Here is an 18,968-nt window from a genome sequence, read left to right as displayed (position 1 = left end):
CCTTTAAATTTCTTAACCCGGACACCCTCTTTCCCACAAGCCTTATGCATTGAATGTTTTGCAAGTTCAAGCAGGAGTCCATTTTTTGTGGGCCAGGTTACCATCCATCATTTCTCCATCAGTATATCCACAGTCGCAGCACTTCAAACACAGAATTGTTTCTGGGAATGCTGAAGAGCAGTCTTGTATTTTAGACACAACTTTTTTTTTGCTTTCTACAGTCTACCTTTTCTCCCTCTAGTTCCACCATCAAATCCCGTTCGCTTTTTCCCCTGGGTAGGCAGACCTCAAAAGATTATGAGTCCTACCTTCTTGGGTTCAGTAGCATGCTCAGTTAGATCACTAGCCACAAACCTGACGCTGATACCTGTACCTAAATAATGCTGCCCACTTTACCTTTCCACGTATACACCCTCATGAATGCTATCACTGCATTTTCCCTTTTTCTTCTAGTCGTCAGTGTGACACAAAGTTTGTAGATTCTTAATGAACACTGTCTAGTTTGGTCCTTCATTCTTCATGTTTGCAACGTTCGAAAACCTGAGTATCAGCGACTTTGCTTCAGAATCAGCTAAGTCTAGTGCTGTCAGCATTTCAAAACTAGTCATAATGCCACATGGTTAAAAACCACAACCTTGTCAAACTAAATGTATCATGTTATTCGGTATGTGCCTCTACTTAGTGGAAAACACATTTTGAGACACGTCGAATGCCGTGTCCTCAGAACTGCAAGGCCAGCTTAAATGGATCAAACACAAGCAAAAATGAAGATATACACAACTGTAGTAGAATCAAGTTGAATGTATCACATGGAGACACAATGTTAATATAGAAAATATTAGTGGAATCCAGGAGCATGTATCCATAGGAGGCTGAAGGTTATGGTAGTACTAGTAAAAAGAAGGTGCATATATCACTAAAAGACAGAAGGTTAAAGTATCGCTGGTAGAATAAAGGTATACACATCACTAAGTAGGTACTGAAGTAGGGTTGCCCCCTTTTTAGGTCGTACCTAGCGCAGCGCGCATGCGCTTCCCTAGGAGAAGGTCTCTTGGAATCCCTTCAGACTTTCTGCAAACTCGTGCGTGTGGTGTTCGATTTTCAACACATGCTATTGGCCTTTGCGTGTGGCTTTCAAAAATTAAAGCATGCAATTGGCCAAAATGTTTACTCCCACAGAGTTTAGCGGTCGGGAGTGCGCAGCAGCCCGCAGCATGCCATATGTTGTGAATCATGTTTCATTTCAATACATTGCAGCTTTCCTTACAATATTACACAAAAGGAAGGATGGCTGGGTGACAATTGCGCACAGTTGTGAAACAGTAGAGTAAATACACATAATTATAGCTCGAAGGATAAGGTAACGGCCATCCACCGTTCACCAAATGGTGTGGAGAACCATACCATTAAACCAAACAGATAGTATATCCTGAGATCATATTCCCAGTAAAAAGATCTTCCCAATCTTCTGTTTTATTTCGTAACATTTCTTAAAAGCAAAGATCTAGCCACCAACACGTGTTTCGTCCTGTATGTTGTGAGCAATGGGCTTCGCCAGGGCTAGAAGTTTTAATACATAAAGATCACATTACTACTCAGTAAACATAAAGATGATATATGCAAGATGATGATACCAAATACATCAAAAGCAGAGTCTAGTAACAGAGTGACGAAAAAAAGAGACCAGGCAAAGTGCTCAAGTAGTCAGATAGATACTACGAGTGAGACACTATTATTACTAACGTGTCTCACTCTTCTCAAAGATTGCCTAAACGTGAGAGTGGAAAGAACCAAGAAACACACCAGAGTTTGAAGAGTGTGAGTAAGGAACCACCATACAAGAAACTTAGTAGTTTAAGAATAGAAAAAGTGCAGAATTAAATATCCTTGTGAAGGAGCAAACCCATTTCCGGCAACCATGGGAAAACAAGGAAAAGAGGGGTAGACCACACATATATAAATGTGCACTTAACCAAAGTTAAAAGCTTCTATTGATTAAGTAACAAAATTATGGTCAAAGGGACCAAATCAGAGGAGGGTCAAATTGTAAACTCACTTAATGTTAAGCATTCTGCCAAATAATACGTAATATGGCCATTTGGCCTAGAATATATGTATGGAAACCCTTTATGAACATATTGATTTTACATTGACTGATATGTCGAATGCGGACTATGATTAAGTGTTATTGGTTTGCTCTACTTGCCAGTAAGGTACTAAGAGATCCGCTATGTATGTTGATAATTTTTGCCCTGCAAAGTTATTATTGATTCTATTTGGATTTATCTGAATAATTGTTCTTAGTAACAGAAAATAATCTTTGTTAGTCCGTGGGCACATTGGTGGAATCATGATTGGACATGTACTAATATCTCTCTTCTCGATTTACCATTTATTTATTGCTGACTAATCAAGTTAACCATGCTTTGACACGCAGAACCGAAATACTAATCGGCTGATTTACTACACTGAGTAGTTCGGGTAACACTTCCTTCTTTTGTATTTGACCTTTTTTCTTTTTTATGGTTCGTATTATTATTTTGTTTTTTAAGATTTCACTTTAACGTTTTTTGTTGAATTACGGATGCTGGAGTCTTATAATAGAATTTATAGGTCCAAACTACATATATATTCGATTTCCTTGATGGATTGTGAGTCTGTCAACCACTCTAAGATGGCGGCCGCCAGTTTTTGGGCCGTTGGTCCCTTTCCTTATCGTGGACTTTGCAAGTACTTCTAGCCTCAACTAACATGGCGATGTTGCTAAACGCCACTTCGCCGAGACTGTTACTTTGAGTCATGCAGCCATGACGGGTAAGCAGGATTACTGTTTGTTATAGGCCTATGTCGCGTTAATTTTAATGCTTATTGTACCGCGGTGACACTTTGGCCATAAAGATTTGTTATGTTTTTACTGGCTCGCAAGGGGGACACGCCACTATGTTTTACTACATCTGCTTAAGTGTTAACACATTAGTAAATCTTCATTAAACTCTCTTCGTGTTCGCTATTATGCTTGAGGGTGTGTTTAATCACCCTGCGGTAATTCAGCGTGTTTATCTAATGACTGAAGTTAGGATACGTTATCTGTGTTGATTGTTCGTGCAATGTTTTGGCAAGATTTGTAATGAGTCTTTGCAGGGTATCGGGATTATCAGTTACTACTCATGAGTTGTTTTTATTAATAAAAGGGAAAACTGAGTATGCCTTGTCTGCACATGTGTGGATTGATATTATTTCCTTAAAACGTACAATGCTTCATGTAGACAGAAGCCCTTGTATTATAGGAGGGGTCTTTCTTATCTTTTTTGCTATGGAACAGTGGTATTTAATTATATATATTGTGTTATTAATATTTTGGATTTTAGAGATAGGTATTATAGTGATAGTGTTTTTTTATCTTAGGACTATTGATGGATAGCAAATATTGGAAGGTACAATTGGAAGAGCACATATGATTACGCCCTTGTTTGGATCAATATAAATGTAAGTTTGATATAATTTATCATTATGAATAGGTTGTGATTATGCCCTATAGATGTAAATAATTGGTGCTTGTGTCATAATTTCTTCTGTAGATTACTGAACATTCGATATACTTATTTACAATTTTATTGTTTACGTCGCTGGTCATTCATGAACGTTATTATTGGTGATTAGGTGAGTTTACAGTTTGACCATCCTCTGATTTGGTCCCTTTGACCATAATTTTGTTACTTAACCAATAGAAGGTTTTAACTTTGGTTAACTGCACATTTATATATGCGTGGTCTACCACTCTTTTCCTTGTTTGCCCATGGTTGCCGGAAATAATTTTTCTCATTTCACAAGGATTTTTAATTCTGCACTTTTTCTATTTTTAGACTAGGTTTCTTGTATGGTGGTTCCTTAATCACACTCTTCAAACTCTGGTGTGGTTCTTGGTTCTTTACACTGGCACGTTTAGGCAATATTTGAGAACAGTGAGACAATTTAGTAATAATAGTGTCTCGCTCGTGTTATCTATCTGACTACATGAGCATTTTGCCTGGTCTCCTTTCCTCGTCACTCTGTTACTAGACTCTGCTTTTGATGTATTTGGTATTATCATCTTGCATATATCATCTTTATGTTTACTGAGTAGTAATGTGATCTTTATATATTAAAACTTCTTGCCCTGAGAAAGTCCATTGCTTACAGCATACAGGACGAAACATGTGTTGGCGGCTAGATCTTTGCTTTGAAGAAACGTTACTAAATAAAACAGAAGATTGAGAAGATCAACTAGTATTTGAGGACTTTTTATTGGGAATACGAGCTCAGGATATACTATCTGTTTAGCTTTCCTTACAAGGCTCATCCCCTCCACCCCTGCCAAGGGACAGACCCCACCGCCACAAGAGTGTGCGCTTCTTGTCCAGCACTCGCATTCATGACAATAAGATACTAACAAGGCGCGTACCCTCCACCCAGGACAAGGGACAGACCCTACCACCACAAGAGTGTGCGCTTCTTTTTCCAGCACTCGCATTTCATCTATGTCAGCACTCTTTTCCTGCACCGTTGTCTTTGTATTAGTATGTTATTGTCAAGACATTTGCTGTATTCTGTAGTTGGCTTCTATAGTCGCCTCTTTTTCGGTACCATCTTAAAAATTGAAAGCACCTTTTAACATTATTGTTTTTTCACGACAGTGGTGTGCTACCTTTGACATCTCTGCATAGTACACAACTGTGGTATGTGTTTCTTTTCCCAACATTGCTTTTAGTGCTCGTTAGATCCATGGGCATAACAAAGGCCCTTGCTGGGAGCTTAATTTGAGCTGGTGTTTGCCTGTGCGCACATGGGCCTTTAGTTATTAGCAATTGCTTTTTGTGCTTGCTTGCTGGCACCGGCTGCTAAAAAATGCCTCTGCGCAGTTGTGGTGCGTGCTACCTTTGACATGACTCTACAATGCACAGCTGTGGTGCATGCTTACTTTCCCCCATTGCACAGTACACAGCTTCAAAATGGACCACAACTTTTATCATTCACGTTATTACATTACCGTGGTGCATACTTCCTTTAACACCTCTGCACAGCTGTGGTGCATGCTACCTTCTACAACACATATTAAAAACGTTAACAAAGCCAATAGCTCTGTCTAAACACTTATAACGCCCCAAAGGAGAGCCCTACTGGCTATGCCAATGCTTGTTTATTGATGGCTTGACGCTAACGTATATCTATGTTCACTTATTTAGGAGTCCCAATTGATAGCAAGATTACTTGAAAGCATCTGAGGGACTGTAGAGTGACCCAATTTGAACAGGTATTTGCCTCCTTCCATGCTCATGACGTGAGGCACAGTGGAGCTGTGCTTATGACGAGATGACCTTGTCATGAACATTGGGGTTCACCAAAAGTCAGCACAGGAGGGGAAAACCCCTAGCAGCCAAGGTGTTAAGTTTGCTGCAAAGTTAGGGGCCATGCCCATGGGTGCCACACGAACGATATATAAAACAAGAACGGTAAGAACGGTCCCAGTCCAATCTTATGGCACGGGTGTGTGGGGTAATACACAATGCCCTGAATTACGAATATGTGAGAATAGAATCCTGCACAGGTTGTTGTCACTACCGAATAGTGCGCCAATCGCAGCTGTACATGAAGAGTTGTGCATGTCTTATTTGGGGATACATTGAAATTGACACCCACTTTACCTTGGCTTTCAGTCTGGTCGAAAACAAAGGTTCCACCTGGTCAGATTTAGCCTTGTACTGGCGTATTTTCTGGTGTCTTACCAATCAAATGTGTTTACCGAAAAATATGTGTCCCCTATGCCCTTGTAACTCTAGTGTGCCCCAGTCGCAACTCCATTTCTTCTTTTTCTGTGAGACGTATTAGGAGCAGCGTATAAGGATTATGAGACCATTACTAAAACTCTTAAACATCCCTAAATGTAAAGAGGCGCTGGAGTACCTGTGGCTGCTCCAGACAGATGAGGTCTGCTACACAGCTTATATGTTTTAGCAGCTGTAATCAGGGGCAGGAGGATTGTTGTGAAGTAGCGATATTTCATTGTTTTTATATAATGAATGTTCTTATTTATTTATATTGAATTATAAAGTATTTAATATGTAACATTTTTAATATCAGTTGTTTTAATGTTATATTTACTTTAACTGTAAGCTAGATAATTCATTTATGAATAGGGCATTTTAATTGTCTGTTGTATTTGTTTACTTTTATGGTTTGCAAAACCCGAATAAAGTCCATTGAACTGAACTGAACACCACTAAGAGACTGAAGGTTCAGGTATCACCAGTACAATGAAGGTGCTAATATCCCGAGGAGGCTGATGGTCTTCTAGTAGAATGTAGGTGCACATATCACTAGGAGATGGAAGGTTATGGTACCACTAGTAGAATGAAGGTATCACTAGGACACCAAAGGGTAAAGTATCACTAGTAGCATGAAGGTGCGTGTATCACTAGGACACTGAAGGTTAAGGTACCTCTGATAGAATGAGGGGTCTTGTATCACTAGGAGACCAAAGGTTAAGGTGCCGCTGGCAGAATGAAGGTGCTTGTGTCACTAGGAGACTGTAGTTAAGGTATCGCTGGTAGAATGAAGGTGCTAGTATCACTAGGAGATTGAAGGTTAAGGTGCCGCTGGTAGAATGAAGGTGCTCAGTGATACAAGCACCTTCGTGACTACAGCTTAAGGCATCGCTAGTAGGGTGAAGGTGCTTGTATTACTAGGGGACTGAAGGTCAAGGTATCACTGGTAGAATGAAGGTCCTCGTATCACTAGGAGACTGAAGGTTAAGGTACCGCTGGTAGAAGGAAAGTGCTAGTATTACTAGCAGACTGAAGGTTATTGTGCCTCTGGTAGAATGAAGGTGCTCACTGATATGAGCACCTTTGTGACTGAAGTTTAAGGTACCACTGGTAGAATGAAGGTGCTTCTGTCACCAGGAGACTGAAGGTTAAGGTACAGCTGATAGAATGAAGGTGCTCGTATCACTAGGAGACTCAAGGTTAAGGTATCGCTAGTAGAATGAAGGTGCTCGTATAACCAGGAGACTGAAGGTTAAACTACAACTGGTAGAATGAAGGTGCTCGTATCACTAGGGAACTGAAGATTACGGTATCGCTGGTAGAATGAGGGGTCTTGTATCACTAGCAGACTGAAGGTTAAGGTACCGTTGGTGGAACGAAGGTGCTCGTATCACTAGGGGACTGAAGGTTAAGGTGTCGCTGGTAGAAAGAAGGCGCTCGTATCACTAGGGGACTGAAGGTTATGGTATAGCTGGTAGAATGAAGGTGCTTGTATCACTGGGAGACTAAAGGTTTAGGCACCACTGGTAGAATGAAGGTGCTCAGTGATAAGAGCACCTTTGTGACTAAAGGTTAATGTGCCACTGGTAGAGTAAAGGCGCTTGTATCACTAGGAGACTGAAGGTTAAAGTATCGCTGGTAGAATGAAGGTGCTCAGTGAAAAGAGCACCTTTGTGACTAAAGGTTAAAGTGCCACTGGTAGAGTGAAGGCGCTCGTATCACTAGGAGACTGAAGGTTAATGTATCGCTGGTAGAATGAAGGTGCTCAGTAATAAGAGCACCTTTGTGACTAAAGGTTAAAGTGCCACCGGTAGAGTGAAGGCGCTCGTATCACTAGGAGACTAAAGGTTAAGGTGCTGCTGGTAGAATGAAGGTGCTGGTAGCCTTACTCTTGTCCACTTTATCTGCAGCACATATGTTATTTTGCTGGTTCAGCGAGTTGGCATATGTTCTGCAGAAATCACAGCAGGGATACATGGATGCCTCTGTGTTCCCATATCATACTGCCTGCTGCACATATACTAGCTCATACAGTTGACAGGCCTATGTCTGCCCTGTTTAGCATGCAAGCTTTTTTAACCAAGCATTGCAAGCCAATAGGTCCACTGTAATGGGTGATGGCAATATCAATGCCCCTTAGTGATCACACTGCAATATAAGAGTTAGTGCTGTACATTTAAAGAAGAGTGTTATGAAGAAAGGTCAAATAATGCAATTTGCATTGTAAGCAATGAACTTGAATTAATCACAGAGAAGAAATGGCATAATAAATATGTTTCTCAAAGGACTAGAATTTGTTTTAAACTTTTCGGAAAGCCCATGTTTGCACAAAGCTTTACTTTGTGAACAAAAAAGCTATACATCCAACAACATATTGTCATGACAGAATAATAAAACAAATGAATGCACAAGTACTATTAGTGAATAGCACTTTGTCTTTATAACAGGCAGAGATAAACAAAAAAGCCAGAAATCAGCAATTAAAGTGTTCTCATGAAAGCAGAGTAAATACATCAGAGATATACAGTGGCACAAGTTACAATTCATGTTGTATATGCAGTCTAATAAGAGAAGTCGTTCATACTCCATTGCCAAAACCTTCTAGGAATGCAAATGGACTGACTGTGTATCATTCAAGAAATACCATGGCCTTGAGAACACTCATTCAAGTATTGGTAATGTAAGAAAGCATGAGAAAATGAAGGGTCGTAGGGACCCGACATAAAGCTCACTCTTTCTCTTTGTCCTTTTTCGTATTGTATTTTTATTAAGAATCGCCAGACCCAAAAGGGTAGCACACTTCCCTTTCACGTGTGTGTGCATTAAGGACATGGAGGTGACATAGGATTTAGGTTTCCTGATATGCAAGTCCCACAAGAAGGTTGGGTTATTTTTGTTTGGGCCAGAACCCATTTATTTTATTTATTTATTTATTTATGGGTTTGTTACGCGCCGGCATCACACCCGAAGGTGTATCTCCGCGCGGTGCTGTGAGGTGAACAGATCAGAGACTCCTCCTAGAATAGTACAGTTTTTAGTCGTTTCCTGAAAGCTGTGTGGCTCTGGCATTCTCTGAGGGAGAGGGGGAGACTGTTCCATAGACGAGGACCCATGATAGATAGGGCACGGCCTCCCTGTCTAGTCTTGTAATGTCTAGGGACCTGAAGCAGCTGTTGATTAGAGGACCTGAGGATACGGGACGGACGGTGAAAAACAAATTTGTCTGTCAGGTAATGTGGTCCTAGATTGTATAAGCATTTGTGTATCACACAGCTGATCTTGAATTCTATCCGTTTCCGGATAGGAAGCCAGTGGAGGGCCCTAAGAAGGGGGAGGGACGGTGTTCTGGGGGGGGTGTTGGTCACCAGCCGTGCTGCGGTGTTCTGCACCACCTGCAGTCTATTGAGCACTCCCTCATTGGCAGCCAGAAGTAAGCCATTGCAATAGTCCAGGCGGCTCAAAACGAGGGCCTGGACCAGGGTCTTCCGGGTGTCGTCCGGTAGAAGGGGAAACACCTTTCGAAGGAGGCCGATGATGTGGAAGCAGGACCCTGCAGTGGTGCTGGCATGATGAGAAAGGGTGAGGTCCTGGTCTAGACGTACTCCCAGGTTCTTGACTATCTGTTTGGGAGGCGGAGCCTGTCCCAAGCTTGGAGGCCACCAGTCTGGGGTCCAGAGGATTTTCGCCTCTCCAAATAACATGACCTCAGACTTTCCCACATTACACTGTAGGAAGTTTTTGGCCATCCAGCTGGCGATTGCAGTCATGCCGTTAGAAAAAGCTTGCCTGATCTCGGGAGTCAAGGTCTTAAAGGTGAACAGCAGCTGCGTGTCGTCAGCGTAGGAGATAGGCATGAACCCAAAGGACCTAGTCAAGTTGGCCAGGGAGGAAACATATACGTTAAACAACGTAGGACTAAGACACGAGCCCTGAGGGACTCCTCTGATGATGTTGGCCGAGTTGGAACTAAAGGAGCCCATGTTCACCGTCTGTGTCCGCTCAGAAAGAAAGCTGGAAAACCATGCCAGGGCAGATTTGTCAATGCCTGTCTCCTTTAATCTGGTAAGGAGAATGGCGTGGGATATGGTGTCGAATGCTGCGGACAAGTCCAGCAGCACCAACACCACAGACAGCCCTCTATCCAGTGACATGCGTATGGTATCCGTCACGGAGAGGAGGGCGGTCTCAGTACCGTGCCTAGGCCTGAACCCGGACTGTGAATGGTCTAAACTACCAGTCTGTTCAATGAAGGCGGAGAGATGGTGATTGACATGTTTCTCCGTCAATTTGCCGATGAATGGCAGAAGGGAGATCGGCCTCAGGTTGGTCATGTCTGACCAAGGGATAGCGGTGTTCTTCCTGATAGGCTTAACTATGGCCTCCTTCCACATCCGGGGGACCAGCCCCTCAGATAGAGAGCGGTTGATCACCGTCCGAATGGAGGGGCTGAGAACACTTCCAATGAGGTGCATAACCCGGGCAGGTACGAGGTCTACTGGGCTGCCTGACTTAATGGACCCAATCAGAGAGTTGACCTGGTCTGAGGTGATCTCAGGGATAGATGATAGTGAGGCATGGGCAACACCGACTGTTACAGGCTGAGAGCTTGGAGGGGGAACATTATCATCCGTGGATGTACTAGATTGAGAGATTTTTTGGTATATGGCATCAATTTTATCCGAGAAGAAACCAGCCGTGTCATCACACAGTTTTTGTGTTAGCACTTCTGTACTATCACAGGCGGCAGGCTTGGTAAATGTGCATAGCACCTGATACAGCATTTTAGGGTCGTGACCGGCCCCAGAGAGTTGGGAGATAATATGGGACTTACGGGCAGCTCTGATGTTTTTATGATAGAGTCTCATTGCTGAGCTGTACCTATCTCTATCGACAGTGCTGCGCGAGAGTCTCCAAGATTTCTCCAGCTTTCTGCAAGCTCTTTTCTCCGCGCGCAATAGGTCTGAGTACCATAGTTCTTGTTTGCGGTCCGACCGCTGATTACAGCGTCTTAGGGGGGCAATCACGTTGATCGCTGTGCTCAAAGCATTATTGAGTTTGAATAGGGCCAAGTTGGGGGAGTCTGAGGGAAGAAAATCTGGAGGAATAAAAACATTTCTAAAAGAATCACCGGACACCTTGTGCCACTGTCTACGCCATAGTGGCAGGGGAGTAGGGTTGGGGCGTTCCTCCAAGAGCTTAGGGAGGAGGAAGTGGATTATAAAGTGGTCGGTCCATTCCACCTGTAGAGGGGAGTGACAGGGCAAGGGGTGAGAGTTCGATAGGATTAAGTCAAGTGTATGACCGGCCTGATGAGTTGGGCCCCGGTTACACTGTTTGAAGCCTAGGGCAGATAGGTCGGTCAACAAGTTGCGAGTATCAACGTTGTCAGGTAATTCATTGTGAACATTGAAGTCCCCTAGGAGAACAAAATTAGCTCCAGATTTAATATGGGGGGCTAGAGTCTCCAGGAGGATAGATGAAGCATCAGTGTAGGGGCCCGGAGGGCGGTACACTAACGCTCCCTTCCAATGAGATTGGGGCGAGAGACCAATTTTGAAGACCAGTATCTCAATGTCGTCAGTGCAGCATTGGTCTAGAAGAGTGACAGTGAGAGTATCCTTGTAGATTACCGCGACCCCGCCGCCAGTCTTGACAGGGCGGTCTAGCCTAAGGATCTTATACCCCGAAGGGACCCCCAAGGTGATAGCGGGGACCAGGTGAGGTTTAAGCCAGGTCTCAGTGCAGAAACAGTAGTCGGGGGAGTTTGAGTGTATTAAGTCCCAAACTTCCGAATGATGTTTAGAGAGAGATCTCACATTGCATAGTATGCTATTAGCCCTGGGGAGCAGAGGGTTGGGGTCTACAGGCTTTGGCGTGTCTGTGAAGGGAGGGCCTAGGAGTGATTGAAAATGGCAATATTTGCAAGAAAACGGGCCCCCGGGACAGAAGCCGGGACCCTGAGCACAGCCTTTAGGCGGGGGATGCCACAGATTACGTAAATCGTTAGAGGAGTAATGTTGTCTGTCCACTACTATACAGGTGGAGGCAATAGATGTAGGGGTCATGGCCCCTGGCCCCGGTCGGACACGGACGGGCACAGACGGGCTCCTCTCTGGCTCGTCTCAGGCGCGACTAAGGCGCCCCCCTGCGCGCAACCGCTGCGCGCTAGGCGACGAGAGGGCTTAAATCCCTGCCTGAAGGGATCAGCTAGAGCGCTAACAGCGCGAGAGTGTGGGTGGGGTCACTGGCTCTTCCTGTCCCGCCCTCCGCTCAAGCGGCACTGGCTGCCGTGTCGGACCGGGGCGGGGCAGGGGAAGAAACGAGCGCAAGCCCAAAGTCAGCACAGTACTAGCAGTAAGTGTTCAGGAGATTTTTAAAAGTATAATTCAGCAATTAAAATCACAATCAGTCTGGCTAAAAGCGAGAGCCTTCGCACAACAACAGGTACCGGTTAGTAGGAGGCGCCGGAGCGCTGGTACAATCACAGCTGAAGAACAGCGGAACGGGGAGACTCTGCCACCGTCTCTCCTTCCGCAGCTGACCGCTGCTCCTCGCCGCCTTAAATCCCTGCCTGAAGGGATCAGCTAGAGCGCTAACAGCGCGAGAGTGTGGGTGGGGTCACTGGCTCTTCCTGTCCCGCCCTCCGCTCAAGCGGCACTGGCTGCCGTGTCGGACCGGGGCGGGGCAGGGGAAGAAACGAGCGCAAGCCCAAAGTCAGCACAGTACTAGCAGTAAGTGTTCAGGAGATTTTTAAAAGTATAATTCAGCAATTAAAATCACAATCAGTCTGGCTAAAAGCGAGAGCCTTCGCACAACAACAGGTACCGGTTAGTAGGAGGCGCCGGAGCGCTGGTACAATCACAGCTGAAGAACAGCGGAACGGGGAGACTCTGCCACCGTCTCTCCTTCCGCAGCTGACCGCTGCTCCTCGCCGCCTTAAATCCCTGCCTGAAGGGATCAGCTAGAGCGCTAACAGCGCGAGAGTGTGGGTGGGGTCACTGGCTCTTCCTGTCCCGCCCTCCGCTCAAGCGGCACTGGCTGCCGTGTCGGACCGGGGCGGGGCAGGGGAAGAAACGAGCGCAAGCCCAAAGTCAGCACAGTACTAGCAGTAAGTGTTCAGGAGATTTTTAAAAGTATAATTCAGCAATTAAAATCACAATCAGTCTGGCTAAAAGCGAGAGCCTTCGCACAACAACAGGTACCGGTTAGTAGGAGGCGCCGGAGCGCTGGTACAATCACAGCTGAAGAACAGCGGAACGGGGAGACTCTGCCACCGTCTCTCCTTCCGCAGCTGACCGCTGCTCCTCGCCGCCTTAAATCCCTGCCTGAAGGGATCAGCTAGAGCGCTAACAGCGCGAGAGTGTGGGTGGGGTCACTGGCTCTTCCTGTCCCGCCCTCCGCTCAAGCGGCACTGGCTGCCGTGTCGGACCGGGGCGGAACAGGGGAAGAAACGAGCGCAAGCCCAAAGTCAGCACAGTACTAGCAGTAAGTGTTCAGGAGATTTTTAAAAGTATAATTCAGCAATTAAAATCACAATCAGTCTGGCTAAAAGCGAGAGCCTTCGCACAACAACAGGTACCGGTTAGTAGGAGGCGCCGGAGCGCTGGTACAATCACAGCTGAAGAACAGCGGAACGGGGAGACTCTGCCACCGTCTCTCCTTCCGCAGCTGACCGCTGCTCCTCGCCGCCTTAAATCCCTGCCTGAAGGGATCAGCTAGAGCGCTAACAGCGCGAGAGTGTGGGTGGGGTCACTGGCTCTTCCTGTCCCGCCCTCCGCTCAAGCGGCACTGGCTGCCGTGTCGGACCGGGGCGGGGCAGGGGAAGAAACGAGCGCAAGCCCAAAGTCAGCACAGTACTAGCAGTAAGTGTTCAGGAGATTTTTAAAAGTATAATTCAGCATACAGTATACAGCATACATCCATCACAAACTTTGTCAGTCCCCTAGGAAACTGATGACTGATATAAGTTTAGAATTCTACACAATGTATGAGAAACACAGATTTAAGTGTTTCCTATTCAATTTTAAAAACTGTAATTTTCTTGCAGTCACAATGAGTCATCAGATAGATCGGTTTCAATGTTTGTATCAGTATCTGTGCTGTGCTGCAAGGACCCCCATCGCTAGAAGTGCATGATTCAAAAATGGAAACTGAGGTTTACTGATTACAATAAATGACAACAATGTGCTTATGGAACATGTGCTGAATCTCATACTTTAGTAACAAAGGAGTTCTTGCTAACATGATATTTACATCCGCTTAGTGACAGCAAGCAGGTTTTTGTCAAATCTAGTCTTATTGTTTTGACTAAGGTTTGATACGAAACTTGACACACAAGTTAGGCTGTGCACTTTGCCACAAAGAGGTTGGTAAACTGTATCCTAAATACACTGTGCAGAGGAGGAGGCTAACTCTCAACATCACCCCATACAGCCCCGAGGCTGGGGTGGGGGTTAATGGGACAGGGGTTGACAATAATTTGAGCTGTATAATGATTCCATACATTGTATGCTGGAGTGAACCTTCAAGTGTATGAGGATGGAGATTCTTTCCCATTTTATCGGCGAGTAGAAGACATTCAACAACGCGTTGCAAAGCTAAGGTACCACATTCTGAAGCAGCGCGTGCTTTTTCAACGGGAACAACACAAAGCAAATAACACCCCTCCAAAATGATCCAAGCTTAGTGAAACTGTTGTTTTTTAAAGCTTAAAAAATAATACACTAACACAAAATATCATAGACAATGGTTAGAGTTTGAACATTGAGCCAGAATCATTCGTTTTGCAGTACCATGTGTATTAAATTAGTTTATACTTTACACTGAGATGGCAGCCCTAAATCTCAACTTCACCAATACATGTTCTGTTTATTTGCGGTTATTCTTGGAAACATTTACCTTGTGTGAAAAGGACATTTGCGCGTGAGATTGCAGATAATGCGTTCTTGTCTCACGAGAATGAAGAATTAAAACAATCTTCCGAACTTCAACAATGCAAGCAATTCCTACAATCACCAGTTAAGAGGTGGCTAACACCAAACCCTCGATTTGTTTTGAAGCTAACTGTGTCCCGCCTGCCAATGAAACTGTTCCCCGAGGTTGGTTTGTATAAATGGTGGGGGTACTTTGCGTTTTTACTGCACCTAACAGTTAGGCTGAATTATTTTCTGCCTGTTTTGGTACAAGAAAACAAAATTTTGCAAAGTGAGTTTTACACGTTGGAACAGATTCATAGAAAGTATTTCCAAGACATATAAATACAGGAGTAATTCACCAAAAGTAAAGAATGGGCATATTGAAATATAGGAATGATACCTGGAGATGCATTAAGTCCGTTGCCACATGCGTCTTACTCCCCTGCATCTACACAACCCACTGAATAAAAGTTAATAGAAACTGAATTTTCTTCCACTTTGGCTGTGAGCACCAATTTCGGGAAATGTAGTCAAAAAGGACAATGCATTTTGTCCAAAGTGTTTTCCTCAGGTCTAAATCCCTGTTCGTTTTGGGTGGAAGTTAAGCCAAGACTTATTTTTAACTTCGACAGTTGAATGCCGCAAGACCTAACAAGGGTCTGTACCAGGGCTGACTGCAGATTCAAGTTTCCATCTGATCAACAGAGACGGGTCCGCAGAGCTTGCACAATCGGCAATTTTTTAATCGAGTACAGTCAGCCAATGTTTTGCATTTCAATGCTCTGAATGAGCGTTCCTCTGACCAATGCTCCACAGCTTGTCTGCACATGGGGACTTCAAAAAGAATTGAGTTTGGACATGAAATGTATAAAGGTACATAAAAACGTACTGCTTTCTGGCTTTTTTCAAGGTTTAATTATTCCTTGGCTCTGGAGAAATGTGATATTGTTTGACTCAGAGCTCACGGTTCATGTAAGGTGGTAGATGGATAGCAAAGGGGTCCTTTCCTCCGCTCATACCAGTGATCCAGTTGCCTGTTTAGATCATCAAACCTTCTCCGTTACATCCAGATATTCTTTAGAGGTTTGCAGTCATATATTCTTTTTGGGATAGCTTACATGTCATTCAATAGTATGTCCTGTATATAAATTTGTCAGTGACACTTTAGTAGCCTACGTTGTTTTTTGTAAGTTTACTGGTTCACCTTCTGACCGTATGAGCATCCCTGTTTCTTTAGAGGTATGGTCTTGTGGGGTTCGACGGTTGTCCGGATTCTATGCTGGGATGTTCTAATAGTCATATGGACCAAGGTCTCGGTCACAGGGAACATCATAGCTCCTGGTGGGAATTTTACATTCCACCTCACCACTAAGTTGCAACAGAGATAGATCTAAGAGTGAACCCGACAGCATGACTTTCATTATTTATGTGTGAGGTCATCCTACTGCAGAAGCCATTAATGGCCCCCTTGTATTTAGGCTCTAAGAGTTAGAGGCACTGTGGCATCTATCCAAGTCTGCTATCATATTTATTGATATGAAAACTTACAATATCTTTACTAACAGCTCATGAAAACATTCACCATTGTTGATAGACAAATTATGTCTCTGTAGCTGCGGTTATTAAATGATTTTTTTTTCAGTTGTGAGTCTAAATCTGAGTGAACCATCCCCTGAAATGATTAAAATGACCATGGTGGTGAACAGACTGGTGAAATATAGCTGGATCTAATTAGGATAGAAACTTCTTGGTACTGTTTTATTAATGATCAAATTGTTCTGCTACATAAACTGAATGTATGTATCTATTGAATTTATCACAATTATTCAGAGGTTGACAACATTTAGTTTAAAGCCACTTAAACAATGTGAATGGGGCAGTGAATAATTTATACCAAAAGTGCAGGGGGTCCAAAATATTTCTTAGGTGATTACTGCTTCCAGATGTTGGGGATGCAATCAGCAACATTACCCAGCCTTTATTCCAACTCATGCCTCTTTCTTCTGCCTCCCCACACTTTCTGTCTCTACCTCTACCTCACTCTTGCTGGTTCTTCTTCATTCCTGTCTTCCCCCATCGCAGGTCATGTCCTATTTCTTCTACCTCATTCTTTCTGACTTTGTGTCTTTCTCTCTCATGCTCTGTGTCAAAGTTCATGCACAATACATCTAGTCCACAAAACTGTGAGTGGTGCCCACCTCCTGCAACCACTGGCACAAATGAAAAAACTGGTTGAAGCCATCTTGAAACATGCCATTTTTCCACAAACAGGTTGTTGACTGTGATAAGATTCAGACAGATACTCATGGCAAAATTCTGTCATCATAGACAAACACTCTCTCCCCCTACCTGCCTAGAACCCTGGCACAGCATAGTCGCGGGTGAGTGCATGTGTTATGTTGACCTCCAGCAAGCACACTGTCTTATTAAGCATGCCATGCATGAATCATGAGCTTCAATATTCGTGTTCAATGATTCATAATTCAGTGATTCTGTGCAAGGTGTTTTGCATATTGGCGCCTGTTTTTCTCTTGATTTGATCAAACCATTAGCTTTCAAACAAGCAGACTGGGTTCTGTTAACACACATAATGGTTTAAAAGCGCAGCATTTTCGCTCTGAGTGGAAAAAGGACCCAGCTTGCACACAACTCTTGCCCAGTTTCCCTCATGCTGTTAATATAAATTATGTTTCTGGAGACAGACTCTGCCGTTCCCAAATTAAACTAATTTTGTACACTGTGGAACACACTTCCAAATGATAGATCAGTTTATCAGAGAGAAATGGCGTAGCCACGTTCACTGACTGATTTTCTTGACAATCTGGAGAGCATGACGCTTTTATAAACAAATCATTGTTCCTTTGAGTGATCGCGCAGGCGTCATTTTAGAAGAAATAACCAGAGTACTTTGTGAAATTAACGTTAGTTAAAGCTGCGTTGTTTGTTGCTTATCTGTGCGTATTGCTTTCTTCACAACTGAAACACAAATGAATTTCACCGACTGTACTCATTGCAGTACTTGGAACATCCAAAATAAAAAAAAGTGTGTCAACGAGGATTTAGGACCCTACAGGGATTGTTTCAGAGTCATATTAGATGCTCGCCATGTTGGGAAGATTCCCTGACTTGTACATATAAGAACGTGATAATTTAAGTTGGGCCTGGAAGGTTCTTGGCTGCAACATTCAGCATTACCCCAAGGTGCTCGGGACAAGCGGAAAACGACTTTTAGGAACTTTGTTCTAGAGCCAAACTTTCTGCTGCATCCCCTGGCGCCCTGGTAGACTCCTTCTTGGTGTGTAACTGTGTACCTGAGTATGAGCAATACTTGAATATGTGTATTAACTCTGCCCATGTGCACTTTAATCTCAAATTTAGAGTGGGTATTTTACCGTTGGCCACATTGACCTGTTCTTTGATGAAAAAGTGATACATATCAAATCTGTGTACGATGGGTTGTCGAGCAGTTGAGAATATTGATCATGTTCGTTTTCTGCAGGGCCTATGCTAAACAACGATCATGCTGGATTATTCCTCTTTGCAAACTCCTCGGTTTTAGGGATCGCCACACAGCTCATAGAGTATATTTGTCTGAAATATGGTATATTAGGTCGAATGCATTGCCAAAATGGTAAGATTACCTTTTTTGCACACTTATCACCCTGTCTAGCTCTATCTATTCAGGATAAGCATTGAATCTTTATTTTCTCCACTGATGTCTCACTTAAATTTATTCATAGGATTTTATTTGACTTCTTTGTAAACCTCTTTAGCTTCAGGATGCACTTTTTTATTCAACTCTATTAAATTTTTACCTTACCTTTATGGATTTTAAAACATGATGAGATTTGTATTGGTGGACTGCAATTGTCAAAACGAGTCTGTATATACTAGGATTATTTTTTCAAAATGTATTTGTATGTTTTATTATATTTCTTCTTTTAAATGTTTTTATACTGTACCTTGCATGGTTCTGTGGAATGGAAATAAATGAAACATTATGATGACAGTGTGCTTGTTGTTCGGTAAGAAGGGGCCAGCGCATATTTTATGACTGGGTCTCAATATGATTGCCCCGGATACGGATAGTTATTTCCCTCTTCACAATGGAATTGCTAACATTTCGAGTATTAGTAACTCCAGTGGGATTCTAGGTGGAATAGTTGAAAATGATGATGAATTACCAGGGGAAATCAGTAATCCCGTAGCATATTGTCCAAGTAAAATCAAATTTTCCCTCAGTTTTATACCT

General features: G+C 43.5%; 1 protein-coding gene across 7 annotated transcripts in view; it reads right to left on the bottom strand.

The window, feature by feature from the left end:
- FHOD3 (formin homology 2 domain containing 3) overlaps window positions 1-18,968 on the bottom strand; it is a 1,375,152-nt gene that overhangs the window by 326,364 nt on the left and 1,029,820 nt on the right. The gene's annotated exons all lie outside the window — the stretch shown is intronic.

This window comes from Lissotriton vulgaris, chromosome 4_1, assembly GCF_964263255.1.
Source record: "Lissotriton vulgaris chromosome 4_1, aLisVul1.2, whole genome shotgun sequence".
NCBI lineage: Eukaryota > Metazoa > Chordata > Amphibia > Caudata > Salamandridae > Lissotriton > Lissotriton vulgaris.
This window is presented reverse-complemented; position numbering and strand designations above follow the sequence as displayed.